Raw genomic sequence first — 23,616 nt, forward strand, 5'->3', positions numbered from 1 at the left:
AACAGTGGGCATTCAAGCGCTTGATAAGATGATATTTCAATACTTCTCTAACTGCCTCAAGCAGGCAACTGCCTGGATATTGAACCCTGAGGGTGTCATTAATATTTTCCTTGGGTGTCTACTAAATGCCAGGGTCAGTGCCTCATTCTTTGTGGTTCATACACACGAGGTGGGTCCTGCTCTCAGCAGACTGTGAGAGGTGGTTAGCACAGGGTGTGGGGGAGAGCCTGGGAGTCCTGGAAGTCCTTGCTAGGCAAGGCTGAGAGGAGGCTGAGGTTCCCCAGAGACTCTAACAGTTGACTTTCTCTCTGGGGTGGGAATGGGAGATACTTCATTCCACTGACATCTCCAGATACATCTAACATATGTGGATACACCCATTGCTATCACTCCATTATTTTGTGCCTGTGATGGACATCACTAATTGATTGTCATGCTGCTTTTCATGCCTTTGATTTATAACTCATGCCACTCATTTTAGAAGATTCAGTCACTCTTGCAAAGGACACATGGTTTTTTTCTAGATTCCCCAATGGGGTACATCATAGATGTTCACAAATCACAGTCAGCTACAATCACCGTGTGGTAGCCACCTGTTTTTCCTTCCCTGCATTGGCTCCCACAGGTCCTTCATTTTCTGTGGTCCATAAAACTGCTTGGGGCGTCTGGGTGGCTCAGTTGGTTAAGCAACTGCCTACGGCTCAGGTCACGGTCCCAGAATCCCGGGATTGAGTCCCGCATCAGGCTCCCAGATCCATGGGGAGTCTGCTTCTCCCTCTGACCTTCTCGCCTCTCATGCTCTCTCTCACTGTCTCTTTCTCAAATAAATAAAATCTTTAAAAAAAAACAAAACTGCTTGGAGTAGTCTCATGGTGACCTCTGGGGTCCCCTGTGAGGCCACCATGGGGATAACTTCCCAGTACCCCCAAAACTGTCAGTTAGGAAAAATTCAAGTGACAGGACCAAAAAACAAAAACCCCAAACAATAGAGATTTTTGTTATCATACAAAAGTAAGTTAGGACATAGGTGATCTCACGTTTGGTTCACGTTCAACAATGTTGGGGCCAGACTCTTTCCAGTCTTCTACTCTGGCATCTTCAACTTGGTTGGCACCTCATGGTCACAAAATGGTTGCCATAGCACCAAGCATCAAGTCTTCACTAGTCTCCTAATGTAGAAAAGAAGATGTTCATGGAAGAGAGCTCTCCACCTGATCTTCATGGTAACCAGGAGGGAAATGATTCCTAGAACTACCTCCTCTCCCTCTCTCTTCCCAGCTGTAGACTTCCCCTTACATTCTGTTGGTGAGAACCAAGTTACCTAGCCTCCCTAGTGCAAGGGAGTCTGGGAAGCAAGCACTCGGCACAGGGAGACTCAGTAAAGAAGGATGGTGAGGGAAAGGTGGTTGAGATAAGAACTTCAGTGTCAGACCCTGTGCGTCTTTTCCAGGTAGGGAGCAGGGCCTGGGCTGCAGCATGTGTTTTCAGAGTCTCAGCTAGCCACAGAGGAAAGGGGCTGCCAAACTTCCTCCAGCTCTCACCACTGCAACTCAGAGGAAGCAAAGCCAGTCCTGGGGCTGGAAGGGAAATAGGTGGCCCTCTCCTCTTCTCCTCTCTCTTTAGTTTCTCCAAAAGCAACTTTATCTCCACAAAAACAACTCTCTTCTCTCAAGAAAAGATTTCTTCTCTCTCTTTTTTTTTTTTTAAGATTTTATTTATTTGTCAGAGAGAGAGAGGGAGAGAGAGCGAGCCCAGGCAGACAGAATGGCAGGCAGAGACAGAGGGAGAAGCAGGCTCCCTGCCGAGCAAGGAACCCGATGTGGGACTCGATCCCAGGACGCTGGGATCATGACCTGAGCTGAAGGCAGCTGCCCAACCAACTGAGCCACCCAGGCGTCCCAAGAAAAGATTTTTGCTTCACCGGTTCCCTGCTGGAAGCTGCCTTGCTATATACCCCAAACAAAGGATTTGTTTGCTCCTAAAGGCAAACTAGCCACAAATGGTGTATGAGCTCACTTATATGTGGAATCTTAAACAAACAAACAAAAAACCAACAACAGCAACAGCACCAAAAAAAAAACCAAAAAGCAAACGTATAGAAAAAGAGGTCAGATTTGTGGTTATCGGAAACAGGGGGTGGGAGAGGGGGAGTTGGGAGAAAGTGGTCTAAAGGTACAAACTTCCAGTTGTAATACATATTAGTGCTGGGGATGTAACGTATAGCATGATGATTATAGTTAATACTGCTGAATGGTGTATTTGAAAGTTGCTAAGAGAGTAGACCCTGGAAGTCCTCATCACAAAGAAGAAAACTTTTTTTTTTCTCTTTTTTCCCCTTGCATCTATATGAGATGGTGAATGTTAACTAAACTTTCTAGGGTCATCATTCCACAAGCTATGCAAGTCAAGTCATTATGCCATATAATTTACGCATGCACAGTGCTGAATATCAATTGTAACTCCTTAAAACTGAAAAAAAATCATCATAAAATGCAAATTTTAAAATATCGCAAAGAACTGTTTGAATTTTTGCAGTTCTAGGTGAGTCCTTTACAGGCTCCTCTGAACCTCCCCAGTGAAGGTTTCGGAAACTTTAGGACCACTTGTCTTTGCTCCGTTATTAAGCTCGGAGCAGTGTGGGCTCCTAGGTTAAGAGAGAGGCTGTGACGGGTAGGGGGATTTGTAATGAGCTGCACCTGCCACAGAGCCCGGGCTCTAACCACTGCCTGATCTTGCCTCCTCCCCTCCGGCAGAGATCTCAGGTCACTTTCCTTTAGTCCAGGCTAAATGCACACTGAAATGTGCATACAAATCACCTGGAGCTCTTGTCAAAAAGCAAATTTTGGTTCCGAGTGTCTTGCTGGAGGCAGTTGTGTGGGAGGATTCTTCCTTGTAATGTGCTCCCAGGTGGCTGCTGTCACAGGGCTGCGCTTTGAGCGGCCAGGGTTTAGCCCAGTTGTTCTCAACCCGGCTACACATTAGAATCATCTGAGTCGTGAAGCATAACGGGTGCCTGGGTGCCAGTGCTTAGAACCACTGGGGATGGAGCCCAGGGACCAGTACGAAGGCTTTTGTGTCCACCTGGATGATTGCTAAGCTAGGTGGAGGGAGACCTTCGAACTCTGTATCTAAGAGCAGGAGCTCCTGAGTCAGGAAAACTGGGCACTGAGTCTCTGGAATGCTGTGCAACCTTGGAAAAGTCGCTCAGTCTGTGTCTCTGCATCTGTGCAAGGGGGGTGGAGGCAATCAGAACAGCCTGCACCCCTTAGAGTTGAGTGAGCAGTAACGATATGTCTCAAAGGCTTTGTCTCATGCCTGGTCCGTGTGAATGTCCAGTACAGGGTGGGTGGTGGTGTTTTAATTTAAAAGACTGGAGGAGGGGCGCCTGGGTGGCTCAGTGAGGTAAGCCGCTGCCTTCGGCTCGGGTCATGGTCTCGGGGTCCTGGGATCGAGTCCCGCATCGGGCTCTCTGCTCGGCGGGAGGCCTGCTTCCTCCTCTCTCTCTCTGTCTGCCTCTCTGCCTACTTGTGATCTCTCTCTGTCAAATAAATAAGTAGAATTTAAAAAAAAAAAAAAAAGACTGGAGGAGATTTGGGTCAAGAGAGCAAATTTGATCCCTGCCTTCTCTTCCTCATGATTCCTTTGGTGAATGCAAACTGGGTGAAAACATGACAATATTCCTGTTTCTCTCTGCTCTCCCCCTCTCCTCAGTGTACTGCATAGTTCTCAAAGTGTGGCTCAGGGAACCTCTCAGAGCATCTACAAGATCAAAACTATTTTTATAATAGTCCTAAGATTTTATTTGCCCTTTTCACCATCATTCCCTCCAAGCATACAGTGGAATTTTCCAGTGGCTTCAAGACATGCGGTATCACAAGTGGCGGGATTCTGCTATAAATGTGGCACCCAGCTGCCTTTTATTAAGCAGACATTACAGAGATTTTCAAAAGTGTAAAATATCATTGCTTGCTTATTAAGTGCATTTTGTTTTGGAAAGCACAGTTGCTTTTCATAGAAAATATTTTATGTTACCAGGTAATGTAATGAGCTTATTGTTACTTTTAGATGAATGAGTAAGTATTTTCAAAGCTATTTTTTTACATTTTAATTGAAAATACAGTAAACATTGGCAGGTACAACCCATCTAAAAAAAAAAAAAAAAAAGCTCCTTGAAGCCATCTATCAATTTTAAGAGTGTAAAGAGTTTCTGAGACCATTAAGTCTGAGAACCACAGATCAAGGCACACCTATCTAGAACCATCTCTCCAAAAAACATAGCAAACAGCTCTGTAGTAGTTATGGTGCGCCAGGCACAGTTCTAGATGCCATATGTTCTAGATACTATGTGTGTGACTGTATACAAATATGTATATATATATATATCTAGTATCTAGATCAATATCTAGATATCTAGTATCTAGATATTCATACAGTATCTTGGTATAGTATCTAGATACTAGATATATATAAATATATACATATTTACATATAGTCACACACATCTATCTAGATATTGATCTAGATACTGTATGTGTAAATATCTGTCAAGTATGTATATATGTGTATATATATGTATGTATGTATGTATATACACTTGATCCTTATGACAATTCCATGAGGTATACTATATCCCCATTTTATTTGTTTATTTTTATTTATTTATTTATTTTAACAGTTTATTGATTTATTTTGGAGGGGGGCAGAGGGAGAGGGAGAGAGAATCTCTAGCAGACTCTACACTGAATGAGGAGCCCACTGTGGGGCTCGATCTCACGACCGTGAGACCATGACCTGAACCGAAACCAAGAGTTGGACGTTTAATGACGGCAGGTCATTAAGCCAGGTGCCCCTCCCTATTTTATTTTATTTAAAAGTTATTCTTTTAACTTGACTGAGGTATAGTTGGTGAATAAAACTGTATATATTTAAGGTATACAACATGATCATCTGACATATGTACATACCATGAAATGATTACCACAATCAAGCTAATTAACACATCCATCCCCTTCCATCGTTTTGTTTTGCTTTTTGTTCTTCTGTGGTCAAAACACTTAAGATCTATTCTCTGAGTAAATTTCAAGCATGCATTATAGTATTATTAACTACGGTCCACATGCTGTACATTATCTTCAGAACTTACTCCGATAACTGAGAATTTCCCTTTGACCAATGTTTCCCCATGACCCCCACCCCCAGCCTCTGGGAACCACTAATCTACTCTCCACTTTTTTTTTTTTTAAGGATTTATTTATTTATTTGAGAGAGAGAGAGAGAGCAGGAGGAGGGGCAGAAGGAGAAGGAGAGAGAGAATCTCAAGCAGACTCTGTGCTGAGTGCAGAGCCTGACACAGGGCTCGATCCTATGACCCTGGGACCATGACCTGAGCTGAAATCAAGAGTCAGATGCTCAACTGACCGAGCCACGCAGGTGCCCCTACCTACCTGTCTGCGTCTATGAATTCAGGTTTTTTGTTAGGTTCATCATATAAGTGAGATCACGCAGTTTTTGTCTTTCTGTGTCTGGCGTATTTCACCTAGCCATGTCCTCTAGGTTCATCCGTGTTGTCACAAACGGCAGGATTTCCTAGGGTTTTTTTTTTTTCAGGCTGAGTAATATTCTTTGTATATATATACCACACTTTCTCTTTCCATTCATCTGTCAATAGACACTTAGGTTGTTTTTATGTCTTGGCTATTGTGGAGGGCCCTGCAGGGAATTTGGGGATGTGGAAGAGGCTCCTCCAGAGCTCATTCCTGCCTGTTGAGTTTCGTCCAGTCCCACTGTTGGGGTGAGGAATCCCTCCCCCTCCCCATCCTCCAACCCCTCCATGTATTTGCTGAGAGCTTGGCCTAGCCAACTGTGAAAGATTGTATCAGACAGGCGAGGCTGAGGTGGGGATGGAAGCCTGAGGTGACATGGGTTACATAAGGGCCCCTGAGACAGGGGACAGTTATGTAATGGGGAAGGCAGGCAGCGATGGTGAAGTGTCAGGACAAGGAAAGAAACCAGGAATTAGGGGAGGAGACAGAAAAGGACAGAGCACCGGAGAAGTGTCTACCATCAGCCAGAGAAGCTGCCATGCAAGAGAAAACTAGAAAAGGTCCGGGGGGGCTTCCTCTGTCCTTGACCTCCCTAGTGCCCCTGCCCTGGGAGACTCCAACTTCTCTCCTGGCCCCTTTGGGTATAAATGATTCCAGAAGTCCCCCCAATATCGTTTAAGCAAATACCTCTACTGCTTAATTAACCAGAGCCAGTCTCTGTTGCTTCCAAACCAGAATCTTGAGTGATAGAGGCCTTTCCTACTCAAATACTGCAATACCTGGGGTCTGGAAACTTCCAGGAACCTGGAGGAGGGGCTCAGTAGATACATGTTGAATGAATAAGTAAACAATGGATATTTATTCATATTCTTGTAATGGTTTTTACTGTTATACTTTTTCTATCTGAAGGTCACTTTGGGGGGCAAGTAGCCCAGTGAGTTACTTACCTGTCTATTCTCTATGGCCAACAGGAGAACGGACCTACTATCATAGTCATTTAGTCAGTCAACAAACACTACCAAGTTGCCTAGCTGAGTGCCAAGGATGCAACGGAAAACAGGATGTTAGAGCTATTCACCCAATATTTCCAGCTTGCCACCTTCTGGATGTGCGGTAGGATTGCACCATCAGATTCTTTGCAGGTGGAAAAGTTCTGTGACCTCTACTGACCAGTGAGTTGTGGTGGGAATAACTAGTGTCACTTCCTGGAAAATGATTTCATGGTTGGCTCAAGACCTTCCAGCACTTTCTTTTCTCTGGCACCATGCAGAATGGTGGCTGCCCTGCCAGACTTGGGATCCTTCTGGGGCTCTGGATGCCTGGGTAACCATGGTGAGCTGATACCCATGAGGTCCATTTGTATGAACAAGAAATAAACTTTGCTCTTTTATGCAACTGAGGACTGAAGGTTGTCTCTGTAGCACAGCCTGGCCTTTTACGACTGATTAAATGGTACCAGTCTTCTAGGAGCTTCCAGTCTGGTAGAGAAGATGGACATGTGCTTATTTCTGTCTGTCTCCCTAGATCCACTCTCTGCCTTGCTCTTTGAGCCAGGAAGCTGAGCTCTGTGGATGGCCTCAGTGGGCTGCCTGTCCTCCAGCTTCTAGCTGGGTCTGGCTAACAGAAGCCCTGGCCGAAAACTGAAGGGAAAGAGGAGACTGAGGTCTCAGTATTCATTCCCTTGGCTCCCTCCTTATGCCTTGGGCTGGTTGTGGTCCTCAGTTGAAAGAAGGTCAACCCTTTGGGTGGCACAGCCATTTCTACACAGAACTCTCTCCTTTGGGTTCTAGTAACCAGTCCTTCCTTATGACCTGTCAGATGTGGGCTAGGAACCCCAGATGACAGCACTATCCTATATAGATGGCCCCCCAACCCATACCTTTGTTTCTGGCTCCTTTGTAAACAGATCCTTGTTGTAGATTAAAGACCTGGAGTATATGATGCTCAGGAAGACAAGTTGGAGAAAGACAAGTACCATGTGATATCATTTATATATGGCATCTAAAAAAGCCAAACTCATAAAAACAGAGATTAAAATGGTGGTTACCAGGGGTTGGGGGCAGGAGGGATGGGACAGATGATGTGTAAGGGTACAGACTTGCAACGAGCAGGAAATAAGTCCTAGAGATCTAATGCACAGTGTAGTGAATATAGACAGCAGTATTGTATTACAATCAGCAAACTTGCCAAGAGACTAGAACTCAATTATTCCAACCACTAAAAAGGAACGGTAATTAGGCAACGTGATAGAGGTGCTAATTATCACTACAATGGCAATCATTTGACAACATATTAATGTATCAAATTAACTTGTTGTACACCTTGTATTTATACAATGTTGTATGTCCGATGCATTTCTTTTTTTTTTTTCAAAGATTTTATTTATTTATTTGACAGACAGAGATCACAAGTAGGCAGAGAGACGGGCAGAGGGAGAGAGGGAAGCAGGCTCCCTGCCGAGCAGAGAGCCTGATGTGGGGCTCGATCCCAGAACTCTGGGATCATGACCTGAGCCGAAGGCAGAGGCCTTCGGCCCACTGAGCCACCCAGGTGCCCCTGTCAGATGCATTTCAATTGAAATTAAAAACAAACAAACAAACAAACAAACCATCAGCTCTAAATTTTGGCTATCCTCCCATCAAGAGGTGAAATCTATTTCCCTTCCCCTGGAATCAGGGCCAGGCTTGCATCTGTTTGACCCATGGAATGTGGTGGAAGTAATGCTGTATAACTTCCAAGGCAGGGCCTTTCGGGACTGGAAGCTTCTGCTTCCACATGCTTGGGATACTTCTCTGGAACCTGGCTGTCATGCTGTGAGAACCCCAAGTCGCACGGAGAGGCTCTGTGTTGGCGAACTGAGGTGCTCTGGTTGACAGCCCCTGCCGAGCATGCAGCCAACAGCCATGAGAGTGCACCACCTGGACATCCAGCCCAGCCCAGCCCCATTTTCCACACCGTCTTATTTCTAGTGTGTCATCTCTTCTGCTGGGGCTCTAACTCATACTACTAGATAATTACAAGATAATTATAAGAGATGAGTTATGAATAGTTAATTATAAGAGATTACCTGCTCAGAAAGAGGTAGCATGGGGCCCCGGGTGCTCAAGGAAGGTTCTGATCTCTGATTTGGGAGGTCAGAGCAGGTTTCACAGAGGCAGCGACGCTAAAGCTCACCCCTGGAGGCTGAGTGTGGTCAGCAGCAGCAAAGATCAGGAAAATGGGGCTGTGGGTGTAGGGAACCACATGGGCAAAGGCCTGGGGGCACTGGAGTTGCTGAATGAAGTTCGTGGCGGCTGGAACAGAGCAGGGAGTGGTCCTAGAGGAGGACAGAAGGGTGGAAAGGGCTGGTACTCTTGCCCTGTGGGAGGGGTTGTAGGTCTGTGCTGAGGGCAGTGGGATCCCCCAAAGGTGGCAGGAGGGCTACCTGATCTGAAGCCTGTTCTGTGATTTCCACTCCAACTGCTAGGAGGGAGATTGTCTCAGTCCACACAGGCTTCTATAGCAAAATGCCACAGGCTGAGTAGCTAATAAACCACACACATTTATTTCTCAGAGTTCTGGGCTGGAAGTCCAAGGTCAGGGGGCCGACACAGCTGGGCTCCTGGTGAGGATTCTCTTCCTGGCTTGTGGACAGCTGCCTTCCTGCTGTATCCTTACTTGGCAGACAGAGGGGGCGCTGGGGTGTCTCCCTCTCTTATAAGGGCTCTACTCTCATCGTGGGGCAGCCCTGTCAGGACCTCAACTAACCCTAATCACTTCCCAAAGGCCCTTCTTCTGATACCATCCCATTTTGGGGTAGGGTTTCAGTGTGTGGATTTGGGGAGGACACCAACATTCAGTCCGTGACTGAGCTGGTCTGGGGACCAACTCATCTGTGGTTCGAGAGAGAACAGGGAACTGATGTGTCAGGATTTTAGTAAATCTCACTTGGTCAGTCTCGCCTGACAGGGAAGACCAACATGGCTTGCACAGGGACCGAGGAAGTCCTGGGAAGATGAAGCCCCCCCCCACTTTCCTTTCTTTCTTTGCTTTTCTTTGTAATATAGGTTATGGTACAACAGCTCCTCCCATTATGAAACTGATCTGTTCATGTTGTAGAAAATCCAGAAAATATTATACATTTTATTTTATTTTTGAAGATTTTATTACTTTATGAGAGAGAGAGAGAGAGAGAACACACACAAGCAGAGGGAGCAGCAGAGGAAGAGGGACTAGCAGGCTCCCTTTTGATCAGGGAACCCCTAATGGGGCTTTATCCCCAGGACCCTGAGATTATGACCTAAGCTGAAGACAGATGCTTAACCAACAGAGCCATCTAGGCACCCAAATATTATAAATTTTAAACAAAACAAATTCAACCCAATCCTGCCACTCAGAAAGACTCCATGTTTTTTTTTTTTCTATCTCTCGCACACAGTATTTTATCGATATATGTCTATCCTTGAAATAATTTGTGTATGGTCTTGAGTTCTAATTTTAAAAATTTACGCTGTGTTCTGAGGATCATGGCACATGGTTGGGTATTGTCTGAAAACACTCCGGTGAGTGCATCCCATTCAGTCACCAGGCCAGACAGACAGCCGGACAAGGTGTTCTTTCCCCCACTTTATTGAGATAGAACTGACATGCAACATTGTACAAGTTTAAGGTGCACAAGTGATGATTTCATATATGTATATGCTGCAAAGTGTTTACCACATCCTTTATCTCACATAATTACCAGTTTTATTGTCATGGTTATGGTGAGAACATTTAAGATCTACTCTCCTAACTTCGAGGTAGACATATTATAGTATAAATGGTAGTCACTGTGCTTTGCATTAAATCCCCAGAACCTATCCATTTTATAACTGAAAGCCTGTGTCCTCTGATCAAGATCTCCCCATATTCCCCTCCTTCCCACCCTAGCAACCACGACCCTACTCTCTGGTTCTAGGAGTTTGGCTTTTTTTAGATTTCACATATATATCCTGTGAGATCAAACCGTATTTGTCTTTCTGAGTCTGGCCTATTTTACTTTGCATAATGCTCTCCAGTTTCATCCACGTTAATGCAGAAGGCAGGATTTCCTCTTCTTGTGGCTTAATAATATTCTATTATATATATATACCATGTTTTCTTTATCCTTTCATCCATCAACAAACACGTAGATTATTTCCATGTCTTGGCTATTGTGAATAATGCTGCAGTGAAAATGGCACTAGAGGGGTGCCTGGATGGCTCAGTGGGTTAAGGCTCTGCCTTCGGCTCAGGTCATGGTCTCGGGGTCCTGGGATCGAGTCCTGCATCGGGCTCTCTGCTCAGCGGGGAGCCTGCTCTTCCCTCTTTCTCTCTGCCTGCCTCTCTGTCTACTTGTGATCTCTCTCTGTCAAATAAATAAATAAAATCTTTAAAAAAAAAAAAAGAAAATGGGACTAGATAGGTCTGAGAGATTCTTTTCGTTTCCCTCATTTATATACTCAGAAATGGGATTGCTGGATCTTATGTAGATCTATTTTTAATTTTTTAAGGAACCTCCTTCTTACTGATTTTTTTTATAGCGACTGTTCTAATTTACATTCCTACCAACACTACACAAGCATACCCTTTCCTCCACACCCTTGCCAATACTTAATTATCCCTTGACAACACTTCCTTAAAACAAGTTTTAAAAATTAACTTTTATGAAAACTAGTTTATAATAGGTGTGGAATTCTACCTTCCTGGATCTCTCATTATGTAACTCCTTCTTATCATCGTGCAGTTAGATTATTTGCGAATTTTCCCTGCTTATCAACAGTCCTTCAAGGAAAGCGCTATTTGTGTTTCAAAAGTTACTTCTTTGAGCTCAATTTTTGAAAGTGGGTTTTTTATTTTATTTTTTATAGATTTTCTTTATTTATTTGACAGAGAGAGACAGCAAGAGAGGGAACACAAGCAGTGGGAATGGGAGAGGGAGAAGCAGGCTTCCCGCTGAGCAGGGAGCCTGATGTAGGGCTTGATCCCAAAACCCTGGGGTCATGACCTGAGCTGAAATCAGACGCTTAAGGAATGAGCCACCCAGGCACTCCAAAAGCAGGTTTTCTAAGCAGGTTTTCTACATTGAGGTGTATGAAGACTTGTAAGGCTTATGATCCAGAAAGTTTGTAACAATGTACCCTCTTTTTTTTTTAATATTTAATTTATTAATTTGACAGAGATCACAAGAAGGCAGAGAGGCAGGCAGAGAGAGAGGAGGAAGCAGGCTCCCTGCTGAACAGAGAGCCCGATGCAGGGCTCAAACCCAGGACCCTGGGATCATGACCTGAGCCGAAGGCAGAGGCTTTAACCCACTGAGCCACCCAGGCGCCCCCAATGTACCCTCTTAAAACAGTTACTGGAGGCGCCTGGTTGGCTCAGCCAGTTAAGCATTCAAGCTTGGTTTTGACTCAGGTCGTGATCTCAGGGTTATGAAACAGCCCCGCATTAGGCTCCATATCAGGATTTTTTCCCTCTTCTTTTCCCTCCCTCTCTTATTAATTAGTTAATTAATTAATAAGATCTTAAAAGAATACTTTTTTTAAAAAAATAAAATGTTCATCTAGTTCAAAAACATCGATGCAAAGAGATATGCAGTGTAAAATCCCTTCCCTTCCTTCCGGGGGCTGCGGAGAGTTTTTGCAGGTATTCCTGGGACAGGACAGGTGTCCCTCTGGTGGATGCTGCAGCCGGAGGCTTGGGGAGAGAAAAAGGCATCTCTTTCTTTCGGGATACTTGACTCCACACTGGCGACCGAACTTTGCCAGGGGAGGGGGGCCCTCAGCCACCTCCTCAGTTCCCCTCACCCCCTCAACTTGGGTTGAGCTCAGTCTCCCTGGGAGGAGGGAACAGAAGGTAAGCTGAGGACAAAGCACTAGAAGAAACTGCCCCCCACCCCAGATGGGATATATGTGACATTCCTCGCTCATTCCTGGATGCTGTAAAGCTAAGGAAAAGAAAAACAAACAGTTAACTTACAGAAATCACAATTCTGCAAGACAGGAGTCTCCACTGCACCAAACCTCACCTATATTCCAAGACCCCATCACCCACCTTGGTGGGGGGGGGGTGGGCTCTGTCCTCTGTCTCTGCTACTGTTGGTAGTTCTTGGAACGTGGGTGAGATCTGGCGCAATGGCCAAGAAAGAATTATTGAGACGTCCTTGGGGCAAAAAGGTGATTTTTATTAAAGCATGGAGACAGGACCCCGGGGGTCAGAAAAAGCCGAGTCTGCCCTAGGAGTCTGTGCAGCAGGTGATTATATGCTTTGGGGTTGGGGAAGTAAGGAAAAGGGAAATTCCAAAAGGATTTTCTTATGCTAAGGAAACCTCAAAGGATACTAGAAGTTTTGCGATTGTCGAACCAAGTTGTTTTTCCCTCAACAGTAAGACTGTGGGAGCTTCCTGGAGGAACATTACTCTGCCTGCCTCAAATATTTGCCGAACGGCTGCAGGTGATTAGGGACGTTTCATTTTATCTACATTTCCTTCGGCCTTTCTCCTCCAGCAATCCAGGGAACCTCCCTCACAGGTAACCACTGCTTTCCTTTCTTCTCCTGGGCTTCCAGAGGTCATTTTTCTTTTTAAAGATTTTATTTATTTATTTGACAGAGAATGGGAGAGAGAACGAGAGAGAGCACAAGCAAGTGGAGCAGCAGAGGGAGAGGGAGAAGCAGGTTCCCCGCTGAGCAGGGAGCCTGATGCGGGGTTCGATCTCAGGACTCTGGGATCATGAGCTGAGCTGAGGGCAGACGTCCAACTGACCCAGTCACCCACGCCCCCCCCCCACCTCATTTTTTAATTCAAGCACAAGCTGGGATATTGTGACTTATAATAAGAAATACATATTTGGACTTCATCCCTGTTCCTGGCCTAGAGCTCCTAAAAACTTTGGAATTTCCTGTGATGTAAGCAGACAGGTGCCTTTTGTTATGTTCATGAAGTGACCTTTGGACCACACCTAAGGATGGGGGCTGGTGGCCTGAAGAGCCCACCTTGTAGTTCGAGGGTTAGGACTTTCAGTACCCCCACCCTCGACATCCGGGGAAGGTGAGGTAGGGGCTGGAGGCTGAATCAGTCCCGGAAGGCCAATTATTTAATCCGTCATGATTATGTAACGAAGCTTCCATAATCCTAGAAAGAGAGGCTTTGGAGAACTTCCAGGTTGGTGAAGACATGCCAAGTGGGGGAGAGGGGTATGCCAGGGAAGGGCATGGAAAGTCTGCACCCTTTCCCCATACCTTGCCCTATGCATCTCTTTCCACCTTTCTTTGATAAGGAAGTGGTGATCTACTGAGTAAAATGTTTCTCTGAGCTCTGCCAGGTGCTGTAGCAAATTAATTGAAGACGAGGAGGGAGAGGAGCGAGTCACTGGAACCTCCCCTCCGTGGCTGGTAGGTTGGAAGCCCAGGTGATCAGCTGACTTGGAACCTGTGTATGAAGCGGAGGGGGATGGGCTGGTGGACTCAGCCCTTCAGCTGCAGGATCTGAGCTGTCTCTGGGTAAATCGTACCAGAACTGAATTGAATTGTAAGAACACCCAGCTGGTATCAAAGACTTCCTTGGTGGTGTGGGGATACAACACACATATTATAAAAGGGTGCCTAATTGTAACAAGCAAATATGAATACGGACTCTTGGCCTTTTCACTTAAGGACACATTGCTCCTGCATGAGATTCAAAGAGATTAGAACTTCGCCCATGCATCAGGGTGCTTTTCCATGAAACTGGAGTCTGGGTTGGGTCCTGGGCCCTGTGTCAGGGCTGGGGTTTTGGGGTAGGCACTCTTTTGACCCACTGGGTGGTTGAGGTTGGGAGCCCCTCTGGCTGCTATGGTATCTGGGGATCAGCGACTGAGCAGATGTGTGTGTGTGTGTGTGTGTGTGTGTGTGTATGTGGGGGTCACTCCCCAGCCCTGGGAGAATAAGGCAAGGAAGGGCCGCCTCCATGTATGGTGGGGGCGTGTGTGGGGATGCAAGCTTTAACGGTGTATTTATTGAGATTTCTCTCTTGGCAAAAGAAACATGACCTCCACTCACTTTCATCTCCATTGGCCATAAAACTTTGTTAATGCTCGATCAATCCCACCTTCCTTGGTTGTTGGCTAAAGGAAGGGGGGCCTTTGGGAGAGAGAGGTGGTGGGTGAAGGGAACTGGTGTCAGAAATAACGCTCTGGGGGCGCCTGAGTGGCTCAGTGGGTTAAGCCTCTGCCTTCGGCTCAGGTCATGATCCCAGGGTCCTGGGATCGAGCCCCGCATCAGGCTCTCTGCTCAGCAGGGAGTCTGCTTCCCCCCCCCCCTCTGCCTCTCTGTCTACTTGTGATCTCTGTCAAATAAATAAATTAAATATTAAAAAAAAAAGGGGTGCCTGGGTGGCTCAGTGGGTTAAAGCCTCTGCCTTCGGCTCGGGTCATGATCCCAGGGTTCTGGGATGGAGCCCTGCATGGGGCTCTCTGCTTGGCAGGGGGCTTGCTTCCTCCTCTCTCTCTGCCTGCTTCTCTGCCTACTTGTGATCTCTGTCTGTCAAATAAATAAATAAAATCTTTAAAAAAATATTAAAAAAAAAGAAAAGAAAAGAAAGAATGTTCTGTTGCTTATCAGTGGTACCCTGGTATAGCAGCCTGGCTAAGAAAGACACCACCAGAAGCAGGCAAGAGGTGCCCGGCTGGCATCTCCTGAGTGTGAAACATCTTTCGAACCCCTGTGTGGGGAAGCGGTCGTGTCCCCTCCAGCTGATCGAGACAGAACAGTGACATCTTTCCTTGTGGGCTCGTCTCGCCCTGTGAGGAGCCCAAAGAGACCCAGTGGCAGCTGCAGTCTGATATTTCATGATATTTGCTGTGTCCCCTGGTGGGGATTTTCCCCAAGACAGGGATGTCCCGAGTCGCCGCGGTGGCTGCCCCGCCTCCTGGGGCTGGCGCTTGCCCTGGTCCCGACCCAGCCTACCTCTTCCTGTCCACCCGCTGCCTGTCACAGGAGGCCCTCAATTTGCTACCTTGGTCTAGATGGTGAATGTCCTCCAGCTGCACTTTCTGAGTTCTCCTTCAGAGAGAACGCCTTTCTCTCTGAAGGCATTTCCCACGATTCCCACTTGGGGGAGATGTCTCTCTTTGTCCTGTTGAATTTTATTTTTTTCCTTTAATTTTATTTTGACAGTGTCTTTTGCATGTCCTATGCTTTGGGCTTTGTTATCAATGAGTCGGTGGGATGAGGGGCAGGAGTCAGAGTAGCCTTGACAGCTTTTTGAATTGGCAGCCTCTGCGCTGGTCAGATGTCCCCCAAAGCCCACGGATCCCTGGGGTCTGAGACACAACATGGCACACATTTTTTTTTTTTTTTAAGATTTTCTCTATTTTATAGAGAGAGTGCATGCACGCAAAGGCAGGGGGAGGGGCAGAGGGAGCAGGGAGAGAATCTTCTAAAATTTTTTTTTTTTTTAATTTAGGGGCGCCTGGGTGGCTCAGTGGGTTAAAGCTTCTGCCTTCGGCTCTGGTCTTGATCCCAGGGTCCTGGGATCGAGCCCCCCATCGGGCTCTCTGCTCCGCGGGGGGCCTGCTTCCCTTCCTCTCTCTGCCTGCTTCTCTGCCTGCTTGTGATCTCTATCAAATAAATAAAATCTTAAAAATTTTTTTTTAAATTTAAATTCAAATAATTAACATATAATGTATTATTGGTTGCACAGGTAGAAATTGGTTTCAGAGGTATATGTGCCCTCCTTAGTGCCCATCACCCAGTTAGCCCATCGCCCCACCTCCTTCCTCTGCAGCAACCCTCAGTTTGTCTCCCGTGATTAAGAGTTTCTTATGGAAGAAAAAACAGAAAAAGAGTCTCTTACAGTTTGTCTCCCTCTCTGATTTGATCTTCTTTTATTTTTCCCCTGGGAGAGAGAGAGGATCTTTTTTTTTTTTTTAAATTTTATTTATTTATTTGAGAGAGAGAGTGTGAGAGAGAGAATGAGCGAGGAGAAGGTCAGAGAGCGAAGCAGACTCCCCATGGAGCTGGGAGCCTGATGTGGGACTCGATCCCGGGACTCCAGGATCACGCCCTGAGCCGAAGGCAGTCGTCCAACCAACTGCGCCACCCAGGCGTCCCGAGAGAGAGGATCTTAAGCAGGCTCCGTTCCCAGCACCGAGCCCCACATTTCATCTGACAACCTGGAGACCTCGACCTGAGCCGAAATCAAGCCACCCCAGCACCCCACCATGGCACATACACTTACAGGTGAGTGAGAGCATCGTCTTCTGAGGGTTAATAATATTACAGTGTGTACGCAGATTTATTTGTTTGTTAATGAATTCATTCAGTCATTCATCTGTTCTTGATCCCATTCCACTAAGAATTAAGTAAGCCTATTACTTACTAAACAGCTTCGTGAACAACACCGTAGACAACTCAGAGCATGCTTGAGGTTGAATGTGCTTGGGGTCTGAGTTGTTGGGTAAGCCACTCCAAAATGCTGTGGCTTAAGATATGCCCGTTGACTTGGTCATGTCTGTGTGATCTGGCGGGGCTTGTCTGTGCTCTTCGTGGCATCAGTGGGGATTGGCAGGTCCAAGATGGTCTCTCAAGCTGCGGAACTTCTCTTCATGTGGACTTTCTCTCCAGTAGGGGAGTGAGACATTGCATCATGATGGTGGGGTTCCAAGAGGGACCAATCTAAGCCTTTGGACCAGACAAGAGTTAATACAAGCCTCTAGGAGCTTCATGCTTGCCAGTGCCCCATTGGCTGAAGCAAGTCAGTTAGCCAGATCAAATCAGTGTGGGAGGAGACTGCACAAGGATGTCTCTCAGGAGAAGCAGTCTGTTGTGGGCCACCAATGTCATAGGCTACTATAGTCACCTCAGTCTCTCAGTGATGTCACTCAGGTAGATGTGGGTTTGAATCCTGCCTCTGTCATACTAGCTTCTTGTGGCTTGAGTTGTGTCCGCCCCTCTCCCCAGATTCCTAAGTTGAAGTCCTAACACACAGGACTTCAGAATGCAGCCTATTTGAACATAAGGTCTTTACAGAGGTGGTTGAATTGAATGAGGTCATTGGGGTGCTCACCCTAGTCTAATGACTGGTGTCCTTATAAAAAGGAGAAATTTGTACAGAGACAAGCACGGAGGGAAGGCAACATAAGAGACACAGAAAAGGGGCACCTGGGTGGCTCAGTGGGTTAAGCCGCTGCCTTCGGCTCAGGTCATGATCTCAGGGTCCTGGGATCGAGTCCCGCATCAGGCTCTCTGCTCTGCAGGGAGCCTGCTTCCTCCTCTCCCTCTCTCTGCCTGCCTGTCTGCCTGCTTGTGATCTCTGTCTGTCAAATAAATAAATAAAATCTTAAAAAAAAAAAAAAAGAGACACAGAAAAAAGACAGCTATGTACAAGCCAAGGAGATGGACGTGGAAGAGGTTGGCTCCCTCTCAAGCCACCAGAAGGAATCAATCCTGCTGCCACTTTGTGTTTTTTTTTTTTTTTCTTCTTTTCTTTAAGGAACCTCGAATTTTATTTTATTTTATTTTTTTCAGTGTTCCAAAATTCATTGTTTGTGCACCACACCCAGTGCTCCATGCAATATATGCCCTCCACAATACCCACGACCAGACTCACCCCACCCCCCGCCAAAACCCTCCGATTGTTTCTCAGAGTCCACAGTCTCTCATGGTTTGTCTCCCCCTCCAATTTCTCCCAACTCACTTCTCTCCATCTCCCAATGCCCTCCGTATTATTCCTTATGCTCCACATGTAAGTGAAACCATATGATAATTGACTCTCTCTGCTTGACTTATTTCACTCAGCATAATCTCCTCCAGTCCTGTCCATATTGATACAAAAGTTGGATATTCATCCTTTCTGAGGGAGGCATAATACTCCATAGTGTATATGGACTATATCTTCTTTATCCATTCGTCTGTCTTTTTTTTTTTTAAGATTTTATTTATTTATTTGACAGACAGAGATCACAAGTAGGCAGAGAGGCAGGCAGAGAGGGAGAGGAGGAAGCAGGCTCCCCGTGGAGCACAGATCCTGATGCGGGGCTCGACGTGGGGCTCGATGAGGGGCTCGATCCCAGGACCCTGGGATCATGACCTGAGCCGAAGGCAGAGGCTTAACCCACTGAGCCACCCAGGTGCCCTGGAGAGGATTGTTTTCGTCCTTATTTTACAACTGAGGAAACTGAGGCTCTGAGAGACTTAGCAACTTGCCCAAGGCACTGAACCAGTACATTGTTTATTCATTCATTTAATAAATATATGTGAGGGGTGCCTGGGTGGCTCATGCTTGGTTAAGTATCTGCCTTCAGCTCAGGTTTTGATCTTGGGGTCATGGGATGGAGCCCCAAATTGGGCTCCTGCTCAGTGGGAGAGTCTGCCTCTCCCTTTCCCCCCTGCTCATGCTCTCTCTCTCGCCATCTCTTTCTCTCTCTCAAATAAATTAATAAAATCTTTTAAAAAATGAATGCACACATGAAATGAATGAGTAAATGTAATATGGGTCAGACAATGTCCTAGGCGCTGGGGATACAACAGCCAGTAGGACAGACAAAAATTCCTGTCCTGTTAAAATTGACATTTTAGTCAAGGGAGATGTGATGAGCAAAAAACCTACGGTCTAAGGTACTAAAACACGTAGACCCTCAGAATGGGTGAGTAATATGGGGAAAAATATGGAGCACAAGGGGATGGAGCTGCAGGTGTGGTATTATAAATAGGGAAGTAAGAGAAGGACGTGTGAGCCAGGTTTGCAGGTCTGAGAGAGGGAGCAATGTTTGTATTTGGAAAGAGCATTCCAAGTGGGGGAGCAACTTTTTCTGCTTCCCAGTATGCCATGCTGCCCTTTCTCTCCTCTAGGCCTTGTTGAGTTTTCCCACCACCAAAGGCCAACTGTGCCTTCCTCCTCTCCTTTTGAATTCACAGCCTGTGAGCTGATTGATGGCAGGCTTACCCTTGCAAGCTCCTGGAGGTGGCCCCCCTGCAGTGGGGCATAGTGGCCACAGGGTGGCAGTGCTTCCCACAGATATGGCTCCTCACCTAGCCCAGGCGCCCTCAAGCTGTTAAGTGGTTAAATCAGGTCCGTTTCTCTTTGTCCTTGAAAGGACAGCAACTTTGGCTCCAAAGAGCAGACGACTTTGTGTTTTACAGCTGTTTGTGTTTCCACCTTCTGAAGGTGAGGTTGAGGAATGGTGGGGCTCAGACTGTGAGAGTGGGGCTTTCCCACGGGAGGCTGATGAGATGATCACGGAGAATTTGCGGTGGGATGAGGAACAGAGGGCTCAGAGAGGGGGAGTGAGTGACCCAACATCACACAGCTGAGTCGTGCCAGAACTGTACTTTCTGATCCCTGGACCACTTCTGTGCCACCCTGCCTGCTTCCCTAGGCCTGGACAAGGTTGAGTCAGTGGTGGAGTGGGGAAAGGAATGAAAGGAGCACTGGATCTGGAGTCCACAGATGTGAGCTTCCCACCCAGCTCATGAGAAATGGAATCAGAAAGATGGTCTCTCTTGGGGTGCCTGGGTGCTCAGTGGGTTAAAGCCTCTGCCTTGGGCTCAGGTCATGATCCCAGGGTCCTGGGATTGAGCCCCGCATCAGACCTCCTGCTCAGCGGGGTGCCTGCTTCCTCCCCTCTCTGTCTGCCTCTCTTCCTACTGTGATCTCTCTCTCTGTTAAATAAATAAAATCTTTAAAAAAAAAAAAAAGAAAGAAAGATGGTCTTTCTATGCTGCTGGGGTAGACCTTAGGACTTAGTTTTCCTATCTGCAAAATGAGAATAAACAATGGAGTAATACGTGCGTGTAGAAATCAAATGTGAGCTAGCCTTGGGGATGAGATCTTTATTCAGACCTTCTGTACTGTGTTGGGAAAACTTTTAAAATGATTGCAACTTTGGGGAATCAGGTACACCTGGTTTCAGAGCCTATTTCCTAGCTGTATGATCTTAGCGTCTCTAAGCCTCAGTTTCCTTCTCTGTAAAATGGGTCTAATAAAATCGCGGATTAAATGAGATAATGTAGTAAAGAGCCTAGCCCAGTTCCTGGCATATTAAAATTGTGAATTACATATCAGTACTGGGTTGAAGAGGGGAGGGGAAGGGAGTGTAGCTGAGGTCAGAATGGAGGTAGGGCGGGGCTCAGAAATATAGTCAAGTAAAAAGCTTGGGAGCACCTAATCATTTCCCTGGGTGGATGGGGGGGAAAGCTGAGAATCCAGGCTTTAGTTTAGAAGTAAAGATAAAATAATAACCATAGTAACTACTATTCCTTTAAGTACATATGTTACTTCATTAGTTTTCTCGCAACTATGTCTTAACCCATTTTCAGCAAGGGTGACCAAGGCTCTGAGAGTTTAGTAACATGCCTAAGGTGGCACAGCTGATAAATAGCAGAGCCTGAACTTTTGGATGTCAAAGCCACTGGGCTTAGCTGATATGCTATAATGTCTCTCAGTTTTCCTAATTTGTACCCTCAGGATAAGATCTATAGCGACCCATTGTGTGATGCAGATTCTGACCACCAACCCTCATGGATAGTCTCCAATTCTTCTAAAAACCAAAACAGAACACCAAAATAGGAATTAGAGCCTAGTTCCAGGAGAGAAGTAAGTGAAACTTTATTATTAAAAAAGAAAAAGGAAAAGAAAAACAACTTTTAATATTTGTATTTATCTCTACTTTTTTTCCCACTTTTTATTATGATAATTTTCACAATTATATATATATATGCAGGTGGTATATTCATTATCAGCTTCAAGGGTTATCAGCATTTGCTGTCTTGTTGAATCTATTCCCAACACCAACACACATTTTTTTCTCAAAGAGGGATTTCTCAAGATTTAACTTAAAAAGTCTTGTCAAGCCCACCCCAGTCCTCCCTCCACACAATTTTTTTCCTGGAGCTTTAATGATATACAAGTGACATTTAACATTGTTCAAGTTTAAGGTATACAATGTAATGATTTGATATATGTATTTATTGAAAAATGATTACACAGTAAGGTTGGTTAAGGCATCCATCACCTCACATATTTACATTTTTTTTTTTTGGTATGGTGAGAACTTTTTTAGCAACTTGCAAATATACGATCTAGTTAACTGTAGTCACCATGCTGTACATTATATCCCCAGAACTTATTCATCTTGTAACTAGGAATCAGGGTTTTTTTTGTTTGTTTTTGCTGAGAGTATTTAAAGTAAAGCCCTGAGCATCAAATCATCATATGGCCTGAAACTTTTAAATTTGTTCTACCCACCCACACTGGCCTGTTCTTCCTACCTCTATCAGTAAAGATATGTTCCACTGCAAGTGAGAGAAGATTTAAATAAAGAGGCTTAAACAATAAAGGCATTTGATTAATTTGTATAATCCAGAGTCTGGAGGTAGGCAGTTAGAGAGTTGGGGAAGTCATTCAGTGATTGCTAGGCATGAGGGTGGTGTCTCTGTGAAGTCTCAGTCTTTACCTCATGGCCTCAAAATGACTGCCACAGCTCCAAGTATCACAACCTAATACAAAAGCATTTGAAACAGGAAGGTTGGGAGGAAGGGAGCAAGAAGGCCATCTCCTTGTTGGAACCTGCTGTTTTCCACAAGAGCAGTACTGATCACATGGGGTGTTTTTGGAAATGAATGGGGACATTTTTGTTGTCACAATGATCAGAAGGTGCCAGGGGCATTAGAGTGCTGCAAGTCAGAGATGTTATACATCCTGCAATGCATACGTCAATTCCTCCAGTGAAGTGTCCCTCCTAGACATTCATTATAATCATTTGAGCCAAGAACCTAACTCCACTTGCATATAAACAGCTTTGAGTGTTTTAATATACACCAACTTTTCCAGGGATGCAGATACTGATCGTTAATAAAGGAAGTCTGTACTTTGTTTTGTTGAGAATGTTAACATTCTTCTGCTCCTTCTCTCTTTCAGGAACTCCTATCACGGTGGCAGCCAGCTGGGTGGTATTTGAGGGACCATCAGCAGGTCCATGCCTGTCCATGTTTGCCCCGGTTGCTTCTATAGTTAGGTCTAGCTGTAAGCATCTGGCTGCTTTTTTCTGATGTCTTCTGTGTAATGGTGTCTGAGCATTTATATATTAAAATGCATATTATCCATTATAGATATCCTGTTACTATTTTTCCCTTTGTATTACAATGAGGTTATTGTATTGACCTAACAAAAAAATTATGTGTGGGGGAAAAAATATGTGTTCAATTTCCCTTTAGGAAAAGTAATGAGATTACAAACATTTTTATTATAAAAAAGGAGGTACTGGGTCTGAAAGGTTGCCACCCCTTAGCTTAGAAGGTATCATCTGGAGATGGAGCACCTTCCCGAGCGCTTGGACGCCTGATCCCTGCGCAAAATTGAGGCGCTGTTAGCAGGGAAGAAGGGGAGGCTGCTGTTGGGTAGGAGCCTATTGGTGTCTGTTCCCCACTGATGGTCAGTTCCAGCATCTCCACGAAGATTTCAGGCCCTAGGCGGCGCAGAACAAGCAAAGCTTTTGACAGTTGAGTATGTAGGTGAATAGAGAGGGGTATGACTGCCGCAGGGCGGGGGCGCAGAGCTGGTTTTCTAGGTAGATAGCTGGTGTTTTTTTTTTTTTTTTTTTTTAATTTTCTTATTTATTTGAGAGAGAAAGAGAAATCACAAGTAGGCAGAGAGCTAGGCAGAGAGAGAGAGAGAGAGGAGGAAGCAGGCTTCCCACGGAGCACAGAGCCCGACGCGGGGCTTGATTCCAGGACCCTGGGATCATGACCTGAGCCGAAGGCAGAGGCTTCAACCCACTGAGCCACCCAGGTGCCCTGATAGCTAGTGTTCTAAGTAGATATGTGTATATGTTATGTGCAATGCGGTGTGTGTATGCAGATGTGGCATGTCGAGATATTTTAATATTCTCTGATTTAGGTTCTGGTCTAAATAAAGAGAAGAAAGAGATAATAGTGGTTTGGTTGCAACAGTAATTATAGAAATCCCCCCTTATCTGCGGTTTCTCTAACCGCAGTTTCGGTTATCCTGGGATCAGCAGCGGTCTGTAGGGGCCGCTCCTCGTTGAGACGAATCTGCGGAAGGTCAATAGATGCCTGACGCTATGTCAAGGCATCTACGACA

The 23,616-nt window shown here is 45.6% G+C and overlaps 1 long non-coding RNA gene across 1 annotated transcript; it reads left to right on the top strand.

Annotated features, from left to right (window-relative positions):
- The first annotated feature begins 16,620 nt into the window (after nt 1–16,620).
- LOC122895554 lies at nt 16,621–22,514 on the top strand. The gene is made up of 3 exons (XR_006382234.1): nt 16,621–16,757; nt 20,983–21,111; nt 22,435–22,514. It is a non-coding gene; the product is annotated as an uncharacterized LOC122895554 (long non-coding RNA).
- The last annotated feature ends 1,102 nt before the right edge of the window (nt 22,515–23,616 follow it).

This window comes from Neovison vison, chromosome 14, assembly GCF_020171115.1.
Source record: "Neovison vison isolate M4711 chromosome 14, ASM_NN_V1, whole genome shotgun sequence".
Taxonomy (NCBI): domain Eukaryota; kingdom Metazoa; phylum Chordata; class Mammalia; order Carnivora; family Mustelidae; genus Neogale; species Neogale vison.